Below are 21,220 nucleotides of genomic sequence, written 5' to 3'. Positions count from 1 at the left end.
GGGAAAGGACAGTCTCTTCAATAAAATGGTGCTGGAGAAATTGAATAATTACATGTAGAAGAATGAAATTGGATCCCTATCTTGCACCATTCACAAAAATTAACTCAAATGAATTAATGACTTCAACAAAAGACCTGAAACTGTGAAACTCCTAAAGGAAAACATAGGGCGAAAGTCCCTAACAATTGGTCTTGGTAACAATTTTTGGATATAACACCAGAAACATACACAACAAAAGCCAAAATAAATATGTGGGACTACTTCAAACTAAAAGGGCTTCCCTGGGTGGCTTGCTGGTGAAGAATCTGCCTACAATGCAAGAGACATGGGTTTCATCCCTGGGTTGTTAAGATGCCCTGGAGGGGGGCAGGGCAACACCTTCCAGTACTCTTGCCTAGAGAATCCCATGGACAGAAGAGCCTGGCAGGCTGCAGTCCATGAGGTCGCAAAGAATTGGACATGGCTGAAGCGACTGAGCATGCGGAGATGCATGTCAAACTAAAAAGCTTCTGCAAAGCAGAAGAAGCAATTGATAAAATTAAAAGACAATCTACAGAATGGGAGAAAATATTTGCAAATCATATTTATGATAAAGGGTTAATATCTAAAATATATAAGAAAATCATACTCAATAGCAAAAGACCAAACAATCCTACTTTTCAAATGGGCAGAGGGCATGAATAGACAATTTTTCCAAAGAAGACACACAAAGCCAACAGTACATAAAAAGATGTTCAATGTCACCCATCATCAGGGAAATCCAAATCAAAACTACGATGAGATGTCACCTCACACCTGTCAGAATGGCTGTTATTGAAAAGACAAGAGCTAAGTGCTGGCAGGGGTATCAGTTCAGTTCAGTTCAGTCACTCAGTTGTGTCCAACTCTTTGCAACCCATGAATCACAGCACGCCAGGCCTCCCTGTCCATCACCAACTCCCAGAGTTCACTCAGACTCACTTCCATCGAGTCAGTGATGCCATCCAGCCATCTCATCCTCTGTCGTCCCCTTCTTCTCTTGTCCCCAGTCCCTCCCAGCATCAGAGTCTTTTCCAATGAGTCAACTCTTCTCATGAGGTGGCCAAAGTACTGGAGTTTCAGCTTTAGCATCATTCCTTCCAAAGAAATCCCAGGGCTGATGTCCTTCAGAATGGACTGGTTGGATCTCCTTGCAGTCCAAGGGACTCTCAAGAGTCTTCTCCAACACCACAGTTCAAAAGCATCAATTCTTCGGTGCTCAGCTTCCTTCACAGTCCAACTCTCACATCCATACATGACCACTGGAAAAACCATAGCCTTGACTAGATGAACCTTTGTCGGCAAAGTAATATCTCTGTTTTTCAATATGCTATCTAGGTATAGAGAAAAGGAAAACCTTGTACACTGTGGGTGTTGCTATTGTTCACTCAGTCACGTTCAATTCTTTGTGACCCCATGGACTGCAGCACGCCAGTCTTCCCTGTCCTTCACTATCTCCCGGAGTTTGTTCAGATCCATGTCCATTGAGTTGGTGATGCTATCTAACCGCCTCATCTTCTGCCACCCTCTTCTCCTTTGGCCTTCAATCTTTCCCAGCATCAGGGGAACAATGGGTGTGGGAGTGGGATGAATTGAGAGATTGGGATTGACATATATACACTCCTACGTATAAAATAGGTAACTAACGAGAACCTAGTATGTAGGACGGGGAACTCTATTCAGTGCTCTGCGGTGACCTAAATGTGAAGGAAAGCCAAAAGGGAGGGAATATATGCATGCATATAGGTGATTCTCTTTGCTGTACAGCAGAAATTAACACAACATTGTAAAACAACTATACTCCAATAAAAATTAATTTTAAAAAAGGTTTATTTGTACCCCCATGTTCAATGTTCATCGCAGCACTATTCATAACAGCCCAACTATGGAAACCTACAAGGTCATCTATAGATGAATGGATAAAGAAGTTTTGATACATACACACACACTTAAACATAATGGAATATTATTTACACATGAGAAGGAAGGAAATTCTTCCATTTGCAGCAACATGGATGGATCCTGAAAGCATTATTCTAAGTGAAATAGGCAGAAAGAGAAAGACCGATACTATATGATATCAACTTATATGTGGAATCTATAAACCTGAACTTACAGAAAAAAGAGACCAGAATGGTGGTGGCCAGGGCTAGAGTATGGGGGAAATAGTGAGATGTTGGGCAAAGAACATGACTTTCAGTTATAAGATGAATAAATTCTAGGGATCTAATGCACAGCATGGTGATTAAAGAATAGATGTTAAGTGTTCTCACCACAAAAGAAACAAATGATGATTATGCGAGGTTCTAGAGGTGCTAACTAACATTACTGTGGTAATCATTTAACAATACGTGTGTGTCAAGTCAATATAGGTGTCCACCTTTAACTTACATGATATGTCAATAATATCTCAATAAAGCTGGAAAAAAATTAATTCCAAGAGCATCCTAGACAGAGAGCAAAGAGAAAGTAAGATGACAACCAAAAAAAAAAAAAATTTTAAGTTAAAATGCCCCATTTTAACTTAACAACAACATATAGGTTGTCAGACCTATATGGGGAAATGAGCAAATTAGTACACTGTGTAAATTGTTACAAATTTTCTAGGAAGGTGTGGTTAGTAATATATGTCAAGTAATATATATATATATATCCCAAGGACTACATGTAGCCCAGCCCGCCAGGCTTCTCTGCCCACGGGATTCTCCAGGCAAGAATATTGAGCAGGTAGCCATTCCCTTCTCCTGCAGATCTTCCTGACCCAGGGAACAACCTGAGTCTCCCACACTGCAGGCAGATTGTTTACTATCTGAGCCACCAGGGAAGCCCCAACATATGTCAAGAGCCCTAAAAACTCCTATCTTCTTTGATGCAGCAGTTCTACTTCTAGGAATTTATACTAAGGAAATAATCCAAGATGTAGACTGGAATTTATACACACATGGTCATATGACAGAAGGACCTTGAAACAAACCAAATGCCTCATAAAAGAGAAATGGTTCAATCAGTAAATAATAGCATATCCACGTGTAGCTAGGTGTTAGACTCTTCTTCTTCCCCAAACTACTCTACAGTTTTTTTTTAAGGTCACCTTAATTATATGATAGAAGGAGAGTATTTTATCCTAAGGATACTCACAGTGCTTGTCATGCCATTTCCCAGTCTGCTGTGGGCCATAATTAACATCACAGATGATCTCCAAACTGGCACAAAGATCTTCCTGCCCCTGCTGGGTCTGCCCCCTTTCCCCTTCCCCTGCAGAGGACTGAGCTCGTGCATAGGAAATAAATGTCTGCTGGTGAACTGATGTCAAGTGCTGGTCCAAGGAGATAAAGTTCCTGAAATAGGCTGCAGGATATGGTTTTCCTATTTAACAGATGAGGAAACAGACTTGGAATCAAGCAGCCCATTGTTCCTCAAGTGATAAGCAGTGATGCTAAGACTTGAGCCCAGGTCTGTCTGACCACAAATCAGAATCCTTTCTATTACAATATTCCCCTCTTCTGCACCTCTACCACTTCATTCCTCTTTCTTCAACTTTCCATGTGGAAATCTGTCCCTTTACTTCAAGGAATTCACCTTCCTGAATTGGCTGCAAGGAAACTAGCCTCTCCACTAACTTGCAACTTGTGAAAATTTATCCCAACCACAAATGTCCCCATATTCTCCCCACCTCCAAAAGTCAATTCTACACACACTCCCATGATACCGGAGTTTGCTGCAGTTTTATTTTTTCTTTTTTTGGTTGTCACAATTTTTTAAAAAATATTCTACCAAGTGGACTGGGGGTGGGGAAGTCAAATAGTTACTATATTTATACTGTGAATGGATTTAGGTGATAATAAAGGCAGATGTTGCTATAGCAACGAACATTCTAGGATCCCATACACATCTTTTTGCCTTTGTGCAAAGTGCACTGGATTGTAGCTAACATCTCTCCAAACAGTCTGTGCAGATCAGGGCACACTGACCATTGTGTGGTCAGGTCAGGGCCAGCTCACACACCTGAGGCTCCTCAGTTATCAAAACTCTGGCTGCAGCCTGCAGCTCCAGGTAAACCTGGAGGCCACACAGCCTCAGAGAGAACCATCTGGAAGCTGTGTTGTCTCCCTCCTGGGTAAACTCTCTCCCTAGTTCCCCTTTTCTTTCCCTCTTTTTCATGCTGGTACTAAATTATGCTGACTGGTTAATGACAGCCTGAGTTATTTTCTGAACACCAGTGGCAGGAGGAGAGTAGGGTGTTCACTGTGATAATAACCCACCTTGGTGTGAGGGAGGAAGCCCCAAGGCACACCCTGTGTGCCATGCAGTGAAAATAGCCCAGCACCCCTTTCCCTGGAAACCCTCCTCGCTTAGCTGGGAGTTCTTGCCCAAGGATTTTCCCACAACTCTCCTGGCCCCAGGTACCCAGGACCTCTGAGCATCACACAAAGGGGAAAACACTAGGCTGGGATGTAAAGGGCGTGTGTCCTAGCTCCGGCTCTGCCACGTAAGAGCTGAAGGACTTCTCTGAGACATCGTCCCCTCCCTAGTAAAAGAACACTGCATCTCTGGAGAAAGTGCTAACCTGGTATCTTCATTCACAAGTAGGTGAAAATGATAACACCTAGCGAAGGCACTGCCCACCAGCATTCATCATTTTTACACAAAATATGAGCCTTAAACCAGAAAGAGAAATGCCAAGTTGTAGAAATTCAGTCATCAGGTAGCAGGCAAGGGACTCATCCTTTGTTGTCATATCTTTTTGTCCACTGATACAATGGACACGAACTTGGGCAAACTCCAGGAGATGGTAAGGGACCATCTTACCATCCAAGACTTGAGCCTGGATCTGTCTGGCTACAAATCAGAATCCTTTCTATTACAATATTCCCCTATTCTGCACCTCTACCACTTCATTCCTCTTTCTTCAACTTTTCATGTGGAAATTTGTCCCATTACTTCTAGGAATTCACCTTCCTAAATTGGCTGCAAGGAAATTCAGGGAGGCCTGGCAAGCTTCAGTCTATGGGGTCACAAAGAGTCAGACATGACTGAGAGGCTGAACAACAACAATAGGCAAGGGAAGTGCTTTCATGGCAATGGGCTCCCATGGTGACCACCTACACATAAGATGGTCATTTAATGCCATGAACTCCATCTGCCCACCACGAAGCCACTGAGTGCTCAAGAGCTCTTGAGTTGGTATAGGAGGCAGGTAGGAAAATGGCAGTAGACACACAATGTGATGAATGCCATGGTGGGTGTGTGCTTTGAAGAGAGTGAAAATGAAAGTGTTAATCGCTTAGTCGGGTCAACTCTTGGATACCTCATGGACTGTAGCCCACTAGGCTCCTCTGTCCATGGTATTCTCCAGGCAAGAATATTGGAGTGGGTTGCCATTTCCTCCTCCAGGGGGATCAAACCCTGGAGTCTCCGGCATTGCAGACAGATTCTTTAGCATCTGAGCCACCAGGGAAGCCCTTTGAAGAGGGACACCAAAACCACAGGGAGGTGCTAGCTGTGTGAACTTGGGCAAGCTACCCAATTTCTCTGAGCCACAGTTTTCTCATCTGTGAATTGGGGTGGGGGGAGGGGGTGGGCGGGGAGTGACCCATGAGGCTGTTCCTGCTTATACTAGCCTTCAAAGCCCTGTTGGACTCCTGGACCTAGGAAGCCTTTGGATCAAAGCTCTTCCATAGGGGAGCACATGTAGGAGCTCTTCATATGACTCCACTTTACAGTAGCTTTGCAGTGTCCACAAAAGGTGGGAGGCTCATGAAAGACATGCTCCCTTTGCTCCAGGAGAACCTGGGCACACAGTGGCTCAACAGCTTTATAAGACAGCACAGTGGGATGGACTGTCAGGCATCTCATCTCCTCGGCCAGGACTCCCCAACAGACCAAGTCTGAAGTGTCAGTGATTTGAACTGATGAGAAGAAAATACTGAGGTAGGTTATTGAACCTGGCCAATTAACAAGTAAACAAACACGCAATTGCAAGCCAAAGTCCTGGCTAACCCAATGTACTCCTCTCATTTAATTTGACATGAGTCGTTTAGTTTTAATTAGGACAATGCTTCATGGTGTATTAGTAGGAGTCCTGTAGTATATGTTGTGGAAATAATGAAGGCTTAGCAATGAGACCTGTTTCAGTGCTCTGCTATTAAACCTTCACTGAGAAGGGAGGCGAGGCTGCCAGGCTCTTTATGGAAATGATTGGGTTTGGAAATTAGCACCGTTAGAAAGATCTAGGTGAGACAGAGTCTGGCAAAGCCTCCAAACTCCAGCAAACCCAAGAATGCTCAGCTCATGGGACTGAGGGCCAAGCCCACTGCTAAACCCCAGGATGATCCAGTTTTGCAGATCTCGTCCGAACTTGGTCACACTCGACTCCTCGAACCTGAACCCTCCTCAGCAGACCATTTGTTTCCCTAATGGGAGAGGAACCAAGATTCGTACCTCGCTCTCACTGGTTGGATGAGAATGGGGCCTCTCTCCCTTTCTTGTACTTTCTCAATCTGCTCAGTCTAGTTGCTCCATCGTGAGATGGTTCTATTCATTCTCAGCAGTAGGATAGCTAGTTTGCTCCCCTCCCTGTCCCCACCCAATTTCAGGGTTTCTTTTTTAAAAATTCTTTTTAAGAATTTTTTAAAATATTTATTTATTTGGCTGCAGTTGGTCTTAGTTGCAGCATGTGGCGTCTTTGATCTTCTTTGCAGTGTACCAGACCTTTTTTTATTATAGTTGAGGCATGTGGGTTCTCCCTTGGGGCATGTGGGATCTAGTTCCTTCATCAGGGATCGAACCTGGACCTCTTGCACTGAGAGTGCTGTCTTAGTCACTGGACCACCAGGGAAGTCCCCGAATTTTAGGTTGAATTCCTCACCTTTAGCCTTGCCTTCCTCTCTCTTTCTTTGCTCTCCTTCCAGCGGACACCAGGAGAGCACTCCCTTCCCAGACCCTCTAAGGAACTCCCATCCTGTGTGCCTTAGCAGAGAAGTGCCCCTGGCACTGTTCTCTCTGCATCATTTGCAATTTTAGCCTTTCTCCTTTCACCTGTGGAACAAGAAGCTTGTCTTTGACAGCAGCTCCAGGTATCACTGAATAAGTAGAAGAAATATGCCTGGAAAAGGAAACACCTGTTCCTGACTCTAAGGTCACCACCATGTTACAGAAAAGTGCTCAGGGCTGGTGCACTGGGATGACCCAGAGGGATGGGATGGGGAGGGAGGTGGAAGGGGGATTCAGGATGGGGAACACATGTACACCCATGGCTGATTCATGTCAATGTATGGCAAAACCACTACAATATTGTAAAGTAATTAGCCTCCAATAAAAATAAATAAAAAATAATAATTATGTAAAAAGAAAAAAGAAAAGAAAATGTGCTGAAGTGACAAACACAAGCACACAAGTCTAGGCCAGCCCTGACGCACCACCAACACTAAAATCTTGGATAAGCCATTTGCTTCTCAGGCTCAACTTCCCTTCTATAAAACAAGGGAATTTCACTAAAGCATTTCTGAGATGCCAGAGAAGAAAAAGTTCCTTTCCTCAAGGCCACCTCTTTCATACATACCGGGCTGCTACCTTTGTCCTGGGCCTCTCTCCCTCTCTCTCCTTTACTCCCCACCTCTCTCCCTCTCTCTTCCGCTCACCTCCTCCTCCCCGTGGCTGTTTCTTTCTTAGGATTTAGTAAGTCATCACCAAGGAAGACACTCGGTAAATCTATGTCTCCATGTTTCTGCAGCTCCATCCCATGGTACCCAGGTTGCTCAACCAGGAGAAATAGTCCCAGAAGCCCTTGGCATCATAAGGAGGAGGAACATTGGTGGGGTCCCAACTACTAAAATGGAAATGCTTAAAAGAAACTTGCAGATCTTCAGGCCCCTGCAAGGTGAAAAAAGTAAGGAACTTCAATTCTTGAGAATAAAATTTGGAGCTTTGGACAGTGAATGTACTGGAGGGAGATGAGCATGTACTGCACCTTGATTGACTCCTGGGTTTTTGTTTGTTGTTTTTAGTGAACTATTTTCAATGCACTGACCCAATGGACATGAGTTTGAGCAAATTCCAGGAGGCAGTGAAGGACAGGGAAGCCTGGCATGCTGCAGTCCATGGGGTCGCAAAGAGTCGGACAAAACTGAGCAACTGAACAAAACATTTATCAATTTAACTCTACCAAGTGCTTGGCACTGGGTTCAGTGGGATTAATGAGTAAAGACACCATTCCTGCCCTCAAGAAGCTGTGTACAGTGGGGAAGATGGCCTTGGCAGAAGGTAAATACAGTGTGGAGGAGACGCAGTGGTGTATAAGAGCATGTCACAAAGCTCCTGAGCCCCCAGGGGTTAGAACAGACTTCTTAGAAGAGGGCCAGTCAAGCTAAGACCTGAAAGGGTGTCTTCATCTAACGCAGTCTCTCAGAAGCATTGGGTGTAGTTAATACCCACTTCTCCTACCTGGAACACTGGCTTCATGTAATTTTCTTCCTATTCAGCTAAACCTTCCTAATCTCTGCTGGAGCCTCCCTATCTTCTGAACTTTTAAATGTTAGAGCATCCTCCTTGGATCTTCAGACTTCTTCCCTTCCCCACTGCTCTCATTCACTAGCAGAGCTCATCCATCTCTAGGCAGTAAGTACCACCTACCCCTGGCTTCCCAGGTGGTGTAGTGGTAAAGAGCCTGCCTGCCAGTGCAAGAGATGGAAGAGTTGTGGGTTCAGCTCCTGGGTCAGGAAGCTCCCCTGGAGGAGGGCATGGAAATCCACTCCAGCATTCTTGCCTGGAGAATCCCTGTGGATAGAGGAGCCTGGCAAGCCACACTCCATGGGGTCACAGAGTCGGACATGACTGAGTGACTTAGCATGCATGTACCACTGGTAATCATCAAATTTTTATTTCTAGCTCTGACCTCTCCCTCTCATCACTAACATAACAGCTCCCCTTCAAGGTCTAACAGGTATCTTTAACTTAATATGATGGAAACTGATCACGATTTCCTCTCTCCCAAAGAGATGTATCCTCCTCGATTCTTTCCTCTCAGGCCAAAACCTGGAGTCTTTCTTAAGTTCTCCTTTACTCTCATGCCAACATTCAATCCATCAGCAAGTCTTGTGTCATCTCTACCTAGGTCCTAATTTGATCCCTTCTCACCACCCCCATGGAGCTTCCCAGATGGCACTAGTGGTAAAGAATCCACCTGCCAATGCAGGAGACACAAGAGACACGGGTTTGATCTCTGGGTCAGGAAGATCCTCTGCAGTAGGAAATGGCACCCCACACCAGTACCCTTGCCAGGAAATTCCATGAGCAGAGTAGCCTGGCAGGCTACAGTCCATGGACTCTCAAAGAATCAGACACGAGTGTGTACAAGCCTTAGCACACCACCTCCATGGTTCTCACCTTGGTCCAAGCCACCACATCTCACACCTCCCTCTGAGACTTCAGCATTGGCCTCCTAACACATCATCTCCACTTTGTCCCTAAAATCAGAGTGATCCTTTAAAACTGTAAGTCAGGTCCTGTTGCTCACCCGCTCAACCTCTCCCCACCACCAGGGGTTTCCTATGGCACTTTGAATAAAACCACAAATTCCTCCCATCCCATCAAAGAGTCTGACGTAATCTGGGCCTCCACCTCTCTGGCCTGGACTCCTCTCACTTCCCCACCACATTCACAGCCCTGAACCTGGCTCCCTGTCCCCTGTATGTGCCTAGTATCACCCTCCACTCCTCCCCTTGGTCTTCCCTGTCTGCTCCACCCTCTTATGCTAGATACCTGCTTGACTTTCTCCCTCACATCACATGTCATTTCCTCAGGGAGGCCTCTGTAGCATAGATGTTTTTGCCAGATTCAGATGAAGCGTTCATCTTTGAAGAGATCTTTTCAGGAAGGTACTATTCACAGAGGAAACCAAGAATAGGTTTTGAGGCCTCAAATACCAGCCATGCTGGAAGGCTGATACTACCCTTCCTCACCCTTAGTCCTAAAGGAACAAGGCAAGGATGTTGTTGTTGTTCAGTCACTAAGTCATGTCCAACTCGTTGCGACCCCATGGACTGCAGCACACCAGGCTTCCCTGTCCTTCACTATCTCCCAGAGCTTGCTCAAACTCATGCCCATTGAGTTGGTGATGCCATCCAACCATCTCTTCCACTGTCGTCCCCTTCTCCTCCTACCCTCAATCTTTCCCAGCATCAAGGTCTTGTCCAATGAGTCAGCTCTTTGCATCAGGTGGCCAAAGTAATGATGTTACCAGAGCCCATGTGAGAGCTGGAGCCAGGGTGTGAGAGTGCCTGGTGGAGCTGTGGCTGTAGAAGATCAGCCATGGCAGGGCAGGGAGCATCAAGAACACCAGCCTGCCCTTCCCCACACTTGGCTCTCCTCTTGGTGCGCTCTTTTGGCCAAATCCAAGTGAGAGTTAGAGGGCCAGGGAGCCCTGGTGATACAGTGCATGGAGTTCAAGTACAAGATCATGAATAGGACAGAGAGAAGATCCAGGATAAATGAAGTTACTTAGCACATCAGTATTTCTGGCTCCTCTCCCAGGCACAAGGTAGGGCCCCACATTCCCGCCATCCTTGAAATCAACTACAGCATGCAACTTACCCTGGCCAATGTCACTTCCAGATATGAGTCTTCACGTTCCCCCTTTCACCTGCTCTCATGACCAGGGACAGTACAGAGGTTGAAGACAGTCAGCCTGGGTTGCAGGGGTGATAAAGATGTGGAGTAGAATCTGGGCTGACCCACAGTGAACAAGCAGCAGGAGCAAAAGGAAGCCCCAGAAACTGGGAGTTGCTCTGTTCCTGCTCTTTCGCCTAGTTTATCCTGACCCACTTCTTCTGCTGAAAGAGCAGCCTCCCTCACCAGGACACCTTCCTCTGCCTTGTATTCCTCACGCAACTGACCACTGCCTGATAAACCGTGATGTGTGCTGGTTGTCTACCTCCCTGCTCGAACAGGCACACCATGGGGGCAGGGCTTTGGTTCACTACCAGTACTCAGCACCTAGAGCAATATCTGGTTGAGAGCAGATGCTGAAATTCATTGTCGATTGGATGAATGAATAAGTGAGTGCATAATAACATACATGTATGACTAATTATATCCTAGACCCCTTCTCAGAAATGATGTCTAAGTGATTCTGTGAAAGATCAAACAATTCACTAAGGTCACCAAGTTTAAGTCATGGAGTGAGTTGTAAAGGCATTTTGACTCCAGAGCCCAAGCCTGTAACAACTTTGCCACTTACCAGTATGAAGGGGGCTTGATGGGGAAGTGCAGAAGCCATTCTGAGCCCAGGGCAGAGGTTGGAGAGAGCCAGGCAGCCTACCTACCACTGCAAAGTGTTAGTTACCATTGGAGCTAAGAGTGACAACCAATAAACTATACAGGGTAACAGGGAAAATTAAAAACTACATTGGCTATGTAAAAATAATGCTAATTACAGTCATTTATGTGAATTGCTTACCATTTCTGCCTAATTACTAGGCAGCACAACAATTATGTAGATCTTTAACTAATGTCAACCTAACTTCATTGCAAGTTTTATTTGATTATAACTATAAAAGCTAAAAACAAGAGCTTAGTCCAGCAGTGAGTTGGTTGCTCATGGAGACTGGTTCTCTGCCCAGAATTTAAAATTAGAGCGGAATTACCTTGTCCCTGGCGGTTACTGCCTGTATTGTTAGTGATCTTCCAGGTAGAAGCATTTCATCTGGATTAGAAGCTCCTTGAAGCTGGTACTATCTAATTTTTCCTGGTTTCGTTATCCCCTCCCTCCTCAGATCCCAGGTCAGCCCTGAATAGAGGGGGCCTCTTGTGCCTTTGCTCATCTGTTGCTGCCCTAACTCTAGAAGAAATGGGTCTGTCTCATGTGCCTCTGAGTCTCTTCTCACTGCCTGGAGGCTGAGGATGTGAGATTGGCTGAAGAAGGCCATGTCTCTACTGGTTATGACCATGGCAAGCCTGAGCCCTGTAACAGGCCTTCAGAAGAAGTAGGACAAGGATGGGATAGGATGCTTAATGGTGTAGGGCTAGAGAAGAATCCATGAAATGCTATAACAGAAAGTACCAGCTGTCCCTCCAGTATCCTATCCCTCCTTCAACAGTAAAAAGAGTTTTAGCTAGGCACATGGAAGCCCAGATAAAGGCCATATTCCCAAGATCCTTTGCAGTGAGGTGTGGCCAATGGGATGTCAGCAAAAGTGATGTATGCAAATACACAACCATGACTTGAAAAGGGACGGAGTGAACCTTGCCCTCCTCTTTCCCCTCTTTCCTGTCTGGCTAGGGTACAGGATGGATGTTAGAACTTAAAACAAGCCTCCCTGGAGCCAGGACAGAATGTAGGTGTTGAGATGTCAGAGCAGCAAGATCAAAGTAGCTTGGATCACCACACCACTGCAGAGCAGTACCTCTGTGCTTGTGTAATAGATGTACATCACTGTCAAAGCACAGCAAATAGGAAAATGTAGTAAAATAATTAGGAGATGATGAGTTTTGAGTGTTCATTGCCCTTGTTTTTAGAATTGCGTATTGCCTTTTTTGAAGCAGCCCTACTTATTATTTACTAATTTAACTGCACCGGGTCACAGCTGAAGCACTCAGTATCTTCGGTCTTCATTGCGGCATGCAGACTCTTAGTTGCAGCATGCGGGATCCAGTTCTTTGACCAGGGATCAACCCAGACCCCCTGCCTTAGAAGCTCAGAATGCCAGGGAAGTTCCAGTTTCTTGCTTTTTAAATTTATATAATTAAAATTTTAATGATGGCTATGCTTAACAACCAGCTCATAAGAATTTTGAAAATTTGGGCCAGCTCCAGCTTCAGGTCTTGACCAAAGCAGCAAAACCTGCATCCTAACTGATACAAAGGTGATAGAGGAAGTGGGAGGTGGGCCGAGATCATAGTCTCAGATGTATGTGATGTATAACTTCACCCATGGATGACCCAAGCTTGCCTGAAAAATTATGTTGCTCCAGGGATAACTTTGAACCAAAAATTCTAAAGCTTCTATCAGTTACTACTGAAAAATGTTCTTGTAATCTAGCCTGACTCCAACTTGGACACACCCATGTCTGTGGAGAGCTATGATTCTCGATAATGGCTAAGGCCCTTCCTGCCCAAAGCCTGGTCTTCTGCATGGCCTAGCAGAGCATTCCTGCCTCTTTCCCACCTGCCCCTCTTAGGACTTCCTTTTCCCAGTTTAAGGGCAGAGAGGATATCTCTCTGGTGAGAGGCACAGGGCCTGATCTAAACTTTCACTTTTGCAGACACAGGATGAAAGTCAAGTTAAGACTTGCATCCAATAAACCTACACAGATTAAGTGGAATAAGACACATCTCAGGATAAGAATAAGACACATCTCAGATTAAGTGGAATAAGACACATCTACTACATGTTTAGTAGAATCCCATATTGTTAACAGAAAGAAGGAAGGAAGGAAGGAAAAGAGAAAGAAAGGCATCTATATACGCTGTATATATGCTTGTCTGCACCAAGAGAAAGTTGTAGAAGAACACCCACCAAACAGGTAATCTCCTGGCTTACCTCAGGACATAGAGCAGGCTGGGGAGAGGGTAACTTTTCTTTATATGCATCTATATTATCCAGATTAATGAAGCAAGTATTACTTTTAATTTATTATTTTAAAACATTCAAAAATGATATGAAATATATATGAGTTAAAGTGAATGAACTAGAGCTATAGTATATCAACATGAATAAATCTTAAATGGTAACTTTGAGCAAAAGAGTAATGAAAACAATACATAAAATATTAAAACAATATATTATATATTGTTTATGGATATGTATATACAAAGCAATAGTATACAAGAATATATATGGGGATATTAAGCCCAAATTCACATTAATAAGGGAATGAGAGCTGAAGGACTATATAGATTCTTTCAGTTGATCTGCAGTATATTTATGGTGTATGTTTTCGTGTGTGTGTGTGTGTGTACTAAGTCGCTTCAGTCAGGTCTGACTCTGTGTGACCCCATGGACTGTAGCCTACCAGGCTTCTCTGTCCATGGGATTCTCCAGGCAAGAATACTGGAGTGGGTTCCCATGCCTTCCTCCTGGGGACCTTCCCAGTCCAGGGACTGAACCCGTGTCTCATGTCTCCTGCATTGGCAGGCACATTCTTTACCACTAACACCACCTGGGAAGCTGGTATGTTTTCATGTAACATGGCAAATGTTAAGATTTTATAAAGTTAGGTGATAGAATCACAATTGTTGCTTATATGTACATGCTTAAAATATTCCATAATAAAAATTACCTTAACTTTTCATTTTAAAAATGTATTCACATTTAAAAATGTATTTATTCACATGAATAAATGCAATTACAAGACGAAAATGTGTACTGTATACATATATCCATTAGAGTAAGTATCTCATTGTGTTGTCATTACATAGTTGTATTTCCATATCACCATTAGATTATGTCTTTGAGAGCAGAGACTGTATTTTCAATCCATCCACAGAGCCTGTGCTATAGCCACTCATTCAACATCTTTTGTGCCCCTGTTATATACCAGATGCTTCTCCTAGGCTCTAGTACTACAAGCAGGTAATTCAGAATCACCCCCTGCTTTTAAGAATCTTATACCTTGGACTTCCCTGGTGGTACAGTGGCTGGGAATCCACTCCCACTCCCAATGCAGGAGACCTGGGTTCAATCCCTCTTCCGGAAGATCCCACGTGACTCAAAGCAACTAGCCCACGTGCCACAACTGCTGAACCTGTGCTCCGGAGCCCAAGATTGCAACTCCTGGGCCTACATGCCACAGCTACTGAAGCCCTCACGCTCTAGGGCCCATGAGCCACGGCTACTGAGTGCTGTGTGCTGCAACTGCTGAAGCCCACTTGCCTAAAGCCTGTGCTCTGCAACAAGGGAAGCCACCACAGTGAGAAGACCACACGCGGCAACTAGACAATAGCCCCGCTCTCGGGAGCTAGAGGAAGCCCGAGAGCAGCAACAGTAACTCAGCACAACCAAAAACAAATATATAAAAAAGAATCTGACACCTTGCAGGAGAGATGGATGAACAACTACCTAACTGTAATTCACCAGGTCTGCTCTATGGTACAGATACATGGCCCCAGGCGGTGCGTCTTCTGCCCATCAAGTAGCACGCAGCCACGCAGAGGCAGCATGTGGGGGGAGGCAGACTTCTACCCATCTCCCAGCTCCAGAGCTCACAGACATGGGACCTTGAATAAATTATACAACTTCTCTAAGTCCTATTCCCCACTGACAAACTCTCCCCCAGGTTGTAAGTAGTTAGATAATCTCACTGAAAACAACCTGGTACTTTGCCAGGGCAGCCAGTGCTCAGTAACGATTGCAACACGTGGGGAAACTGAGGCTTGGGAAAGGTGAATGATTCAGCCCAGATCAAGCTATAGTGGGTGACTGAGATTCTAAACCACGTGTGTGTTCCCCAAGGTGCCTCAAACACAGTAAGTTTCCTGGATGTTCAATGAGTGCTTACTGAAATGAGACAATGTCCAATTCAAAGTCAATTCTTTCATCACAGAATCATTTAGAGCTAAAAGAAAGTTAAAAGAATAAATTACTTAATCACAATAGTTAGGAAGGTCAAGACAGAGAGGTCCACAAACTCCAAGCTCTCATGGCAGGTGGGGCCGCCTCCAGGTCTCCCTCCTCCCACACAGCACACCTCCCAAGTCCAGAGATACTCTCCTGCTCTCCCTGGATGGCACACCTCCCCTCTCACCAGTGCTTGACACTGAAGATAACTCCTCTCTCATCAAATCCATCCTTCTTGGACCTTCAAGACACCACTTGCCTGCGGGTTTCCTCCTACTTGACTATCATCTCCCTTCCATTTCCTGCCTGGGAAGCTCCTTCTCTACCTGTGGCTTTGGGAGAACTTTGGATGTTCTGGTGCCTGATCAGGCTAGTGTGGGGGTCCAGAGGGACCACCTGGAAGGGCTAGTTTATGTCACCAGAACAGAAAAGGCTCCCCTGATAGAAATGGGACTTTATGTGTATCTAACAGTACCCCTGGCTTGTATCATTTCACTGAATTCTCTGAATAACCTTATGAGATGGACTTCATTATTCTACTTCACAGATGAGAAAACGACCACTAAGGCAAGTCAGAGTTCCAGCCCAGAGTCACACAGAGCAAGAGGCAGATCCAGGATTTGAACTCCTGAGACCAAGACTTACCCACTGTATAACTGCCTCTTTGGAACAGCATTAATGACAGTCCTCGGCTTGGCATAAACCTACAAAAGGGAGAAAATAAATCTGCACGTGCATTCACCTTCTTGCATTGCCATTCAAGTTCAATATTCCTGGCCCACACTGTGAGCAGTTGGGTCTGGAGTCTACAGTCACATTCCCAACCCCTTCCTTCTTATCTTCATTTGAAGATTTACCATCTGCTTCCATGTCGCTACATACACCATTGATCATATTGAGCTTTCCATTTTTTTCTGGGCATTTTTCTCCACAGACTGATGCCCCTTGAAAGTCTTCAAGATGGGTTTGGCAAGCATCCAGGCCCAAACCCACACTTCCTGGGTGTTCACTCCATCCTGTCAGCAGCCATCTCCCTAGTGTGTTAAGTCCACTGATTTCAGACTTCAGAACCCTCCCTGGAGCCAGCTGCTCTCATCTCACAGCCTCCTCTCTCCCCCAAAGTCACAACCTTCAACAGGAAGGAGGGAAGAAAACACATCATGTGTCCTCAAGTCCTTCTGTTTCCTGCTCAAAATGTCAAAGTCTGTGGAGACACATTCAAAATTGTCTTTCGCCCTGCCTAGATCATCTCTCCTGTGTGAATCAGCAGAGGTGGGCCGTCATGGGAGACCTGAACAAGCAGGCTAATCCCTGTCACAGCCCGGATTAAAAGAAATGATGGAGATGAGTGTACTGCCAGTGGCAGAACCCTGGTCAGACGTTACATGGTTGTGGCTATTTGGGATGAGTCATCCAGGAAGAGGGTGCATGTCTCCTTTTCAGTCCTGGCTGATCAGACACCTCTAACTTTGTATGTCACAACCCCACCTCCAGGGAGCCCACCAGGATACCGCCTACATTTCAGACAGTGCCTAAGGATGTAGTTCTGGTACGGGAATCTCTGTTCAGCCAGGCTGACTCAGTTGCTCTTGGACGTGGCTTTGTCTGCTCTCATTTTTCACTCTGATGCCCTGGAGCTTCAGCACCAAAGACCTGCCCCTCCCATCACTGGCTATCTGGCTCAGACCTTCCCATCCAAAGGTTTCTTGCTTTTTGCTTTTCTTCACATGTTTGCAAAACAATAAATGCAATTAACATTTATTAAATAATGTTCATATTTTATCTCATTTGATCCTTGCACCTCTGTGGTAATATCATTAATACATTATGTTTTGGAAAATTGAAGCTGAGAAAGGTTAATTGCCTTTAATTTATTTATCCAGCCACATGGCTTGTGGGATCTTAGTTCCCTGACCAGGGATTGAATCCATGCCCTTGCAGTGAAAACATGGGGTCCTAAACACTGGACCACAAGGAAATCCCCTAATTGCCTTTATTAAAGCCCCAGGCTAATATGTGGCAGAGCTGAGATTTGAACCTGTTGGCTATATGCTGTAAAAGCCCACTCTCTTAACCATTTCAGTAGCCCCCCTCATCCTTACAACTTAAAAGCTAGGAAGCTAGAAACACAGTTTATAACTAACTACAGTAAAAACTAAGCCCTTGCACTTTATTCTGGAACACTGGGAAGGGTAAGCTGCCCTGCTCACACTACAAGCCCCACTTAGGTAGCTCACAAAACATAGGATGTTTCTCAGACTTTAAAGGACATAGGAATCACCTGGGGCTCTGGTTCAAGGGCAGAATCTGAGTCTCGATTCAGGTGAGCCTGAGAGTCACCTGAGAGAAGGCCCCTGGCAATGCCATGCTACTAGTCTGAGGACCACACTCCAAGTAGGAGGCCCTATAAGTCTGGTGCTCTGACTCACCCCCCTGTGAGTGACTGATAAGACCATCCCAAAGGCCAGCTGAGGAGGGGCTTTCTGAGCTAAAGAAATAACAAGAGCAAAGGCATTGAATCCGAACTATGATTGGTGCAAAGTATGCCAGGCAACCATCAGAGCTGGGACCCTGGGCACATGGGAGAATGAAGTAGAACATGCCTCAGAAAACAAGTCTGGAAGGAAAACTTGGAGTTAAACTGTGAAGATCCCTGAATATGATGCCAAGATGTTCAAGAGCCCAAATTTACATATCTTTTTAACCACATCTCTTTTATGGTGAAATGATCCATTTCTAGCTTAATACCTATCCTCCTTATTAGAAACGAGTGCAATCTCTGAATCATCCTTTTATCCTGTAAAATGCCTTGCACCTGGCCACCTTCAGTAAAGAGCAGAGAATGGGGAACACGAGACTTCTCTGCAAGGAGGAGTGATGGAACTCAGCGTGCGCCTCAGGCATTAGGCACGGTGGACTGGAGATTCAGAGACGTGTTGAGAGATTGTCCCAATATTCCGGGGGTGAGGTAATGAGGTTGGAACACAGTCGATGACTATGGGAGGGATAGAAAGAGGGGAGGCACTCTGGGAACCGTCGATCAGCCTGAGTGCTGCCCTCCCCTCCCCCTATCCCTCTGGCTCACTTTGCCCTGTTGTCTTCTCCAGAAGACTGACCCTGCAGGCTGCACCATCCAGACCACCTCCCTTCTGCTTCCCGTTGAGTTCAGCCAATGAGAGGGACCAGCAGGAGACTGTAGAAGGAAGAACTAGAGGACACAGGTGGAGGTCTTTCTTTCCACACCCTTTCTGCCTTCACTTCTTCCTTACCTCGCCAAGGTCTTGGCAGGTTGTATTCATGCATGGCCAAAGCTTCAGCAGGGCAGTCCCTTTCCTATGGTGCTAGCTGGGGGCCACCCTCTGTAAGGCTGGGATGCTGTCCTACAAGGTGGGGTTCCATGGCCAATGTGTGGTGTTCTTCCCCCTTAAGTCAGATAACCCAGGTCCCAGAACCAAGGGACAGAGGAGAGAATGACTCCTCTTACTGCCCAACAGTCTAGTCAAGGCTATGGTTTTTCAATAGTAATGTATGGATGTGAGAGTTGGACTGTAAAGAAAGCTGAGTGCCAAAGAATTGATGCTTTTGAACTGTAGTGTTGGAGAAGACTCTTGAGAGTCCCTTGGACTGCAGGGAGATCCAACCAGTCCATCCTAAAGGAGATCAGTCCTGAATATTCATTGGAAAGACTGATGCTGAAGCTGAAACTCTAATACTTTGGCCACCTGATGTGAAGAACTGACTCATATGAAAAGACCCTGATGCTGGGAAGAATTGAAGGTGGGAGGAGAAGGGGATGACAGAGGATGAGATGGTTGCACGGCATCACCGTCTCAATGGACATGAGTCTGGGCAAGCTCTGGGAGTTGGTGATGGACAGGGAAGCGTGGTGTGCTGCAGTCCATGGGGTTGCAAAGAGTCAGACACGACTGAGCAACTGAACTAACTGCCCAACAACCCCATAGGGAGGGTTTGCTCTCCTTGGGCTCGGTGATGATGATACACTGCTCAGGCCATGCCGCTGACCCCCCCAGCACAGCAGGCGCGTCCTAGCACTCTACAGGAGCCAAGTGCAAGCCTCTCTCCTCCTGTCAAAGAGCCTTCTCCAGCATTGTGGGAGCTTGTTCCACCACAGACAGAAGTCAAGGTCGAAACCCTCTACCAATAAGGGATAGTAGTCACGGCCCCAGCCTCCTTGTTCTCTGATAGGAGGACTCTGGAGGGTCCTATTCACACTATTTCTCAGAGTCTTCGGCAGGATCAAGCCCAGCGGCCCACAGTCATTTGATCATTAATTCACCTTTTATTGGCTCTTCTCCCTTCCATGTCTCATTTCCTCACATTCGCACTTGTGTTTTCTGAGATCACCTCCCAGATGAACTACCTGCACCCAGGTCCTTATCCCAAGTTTGAAAGAACCCAAACTAAGATACCACACTGGAGCAAGTCTTCTACCAGAGAACATACTACAAGCTACATTCAGCCATTTGGAGCTCCTGGTGGACAGTCAGAGAAGGGGATGATTAATGAATTAATTTAACTAAAACAAAGAAAAATTGGTTGCTGCTACACATGGGGGCAAAGGGGACCAAGACTGCAATTGAGAAGGTTTCCTGGGACATCTCTCAGTGCTTCCATGTCCAATAATAAGGGCTGATGGGAAGCCACAACAACCCAGTAAAGATGGGACCACTAAAAGCGTGGATCCTGCACAAACGAAGGTTTGGGTCATCCACCAGGTGCCCCAATAATCAAAGTGCTGGCAGGGGGTTGGGGGAATACAAAATGAGTGGTGGAAAAAGAAAAGCTTTTGGTTGCTTCTTTTCCCGACATTTTTGCTGCTGCTTTATATGAAGAGCAGTGGCCGACAGGACAGTCGAGGGTCGAGATTGGAGTGTTACTGTATCAGCATCACTCTGTGATGATAGAGGGGTTCATGGGACTTGGGGCTTTCCCAGTGTTGCAGAAACACATGTTACTTCACTAAATAAAGGACAAGAATAGATGCCAAGTGACAAAGAAGGTAGACTATGCTGATTATTTTCGATTTGTACCCCCTCCTCCAAATCCCTTCCCTACCCTCCGTCTTGCTCTGACCTCAGAGGCCAGCCTCCATGGGCCACTACACTTGACATCCTGCCCTCCCATTTCTGGTTCAGCCAATGCAAGGCCCGGCAGGAGACGGGAGGGCAGCCGGGAGAAACGCATGGGTCCTCATTTCTCTGCCCCCTCCACATCTTGCCACAGTCTGGGAATGCAGCGACTGTATTTCTCTAAGACTACATAGCGCCTGACCCCTCCTCCAAGCTCCAACTCTGCCGGGACTCCGGCACTGTGGCTCCTGCGGGCACTGTGGGTGGTGACGGCCTCCAGGTCTCGTTTGTCCCTGATGGGCCACCATTCTGTGTGGATTCTCTGAACCCCACCCACACAGAAACAGAACCTTCACTAAACAAACTTGCCTTTAGTGAGACCATCTCTTTCCCGCTGAGTACTGGGCCAAGGGACGAGTGGTGGAAAGCGAGCGGAGAGAAAGAAGGAAGGGATGAAGATGGCCGAGGCTTCTCACCACCAGCTGGAGGGGGCGCTGCAGAGCAGGTTTGTCTGATACACGCTTTCAGCCACGTCCCGTATATCAGCTTTCCACTCTCC

General features: G+C 45.9%; 1 long non-coding RNA gene across 2 annotated transcripts in view; it reads right to left on the bottom strand.

Moving 5' to 3' along the window:
* Positions 1-21,220, bottom strand: part of LOC129653310 (uncharacterized) — a 232,483-nt gene that overhangs the window by 145,231 nt on the left and 66,032 nt on the right. For both annotated transcript variants that reach the window (XR_008715053.1, XR_008715054.1), the window contains exon 2: positions 16,217-16,275. This is a non-coding gene — a long non-coding RNA (uncharacterized LOC129653310). The remainder of the gene's footprint in view (positions 1-16,216; positions 16,276-21,220) is intronic.

This window comes from Bubalus kerabau, chromosome 5 (genome assembly GCF_029407905.1).
Source record: "Bubalus kerabau isolate K-KA32 ecotype Philippines breed swamp buffalo chromosome 5, PCC_UOA_SB_1v2, whole genome shotgun sequence".
In the NCBI taxonomy this organism is placed as follows: domain Eukaryota; kingdom Metazoa; phylum Chordata; class Mammalia; order Artiodactyla; family Bovidae; genus Bubalus; species Bubalus kerabau.
Note: the sequence above shows the minus strand (reverse complement) of the source record. Positions and strands in the feature narration are given on the sequence as shown.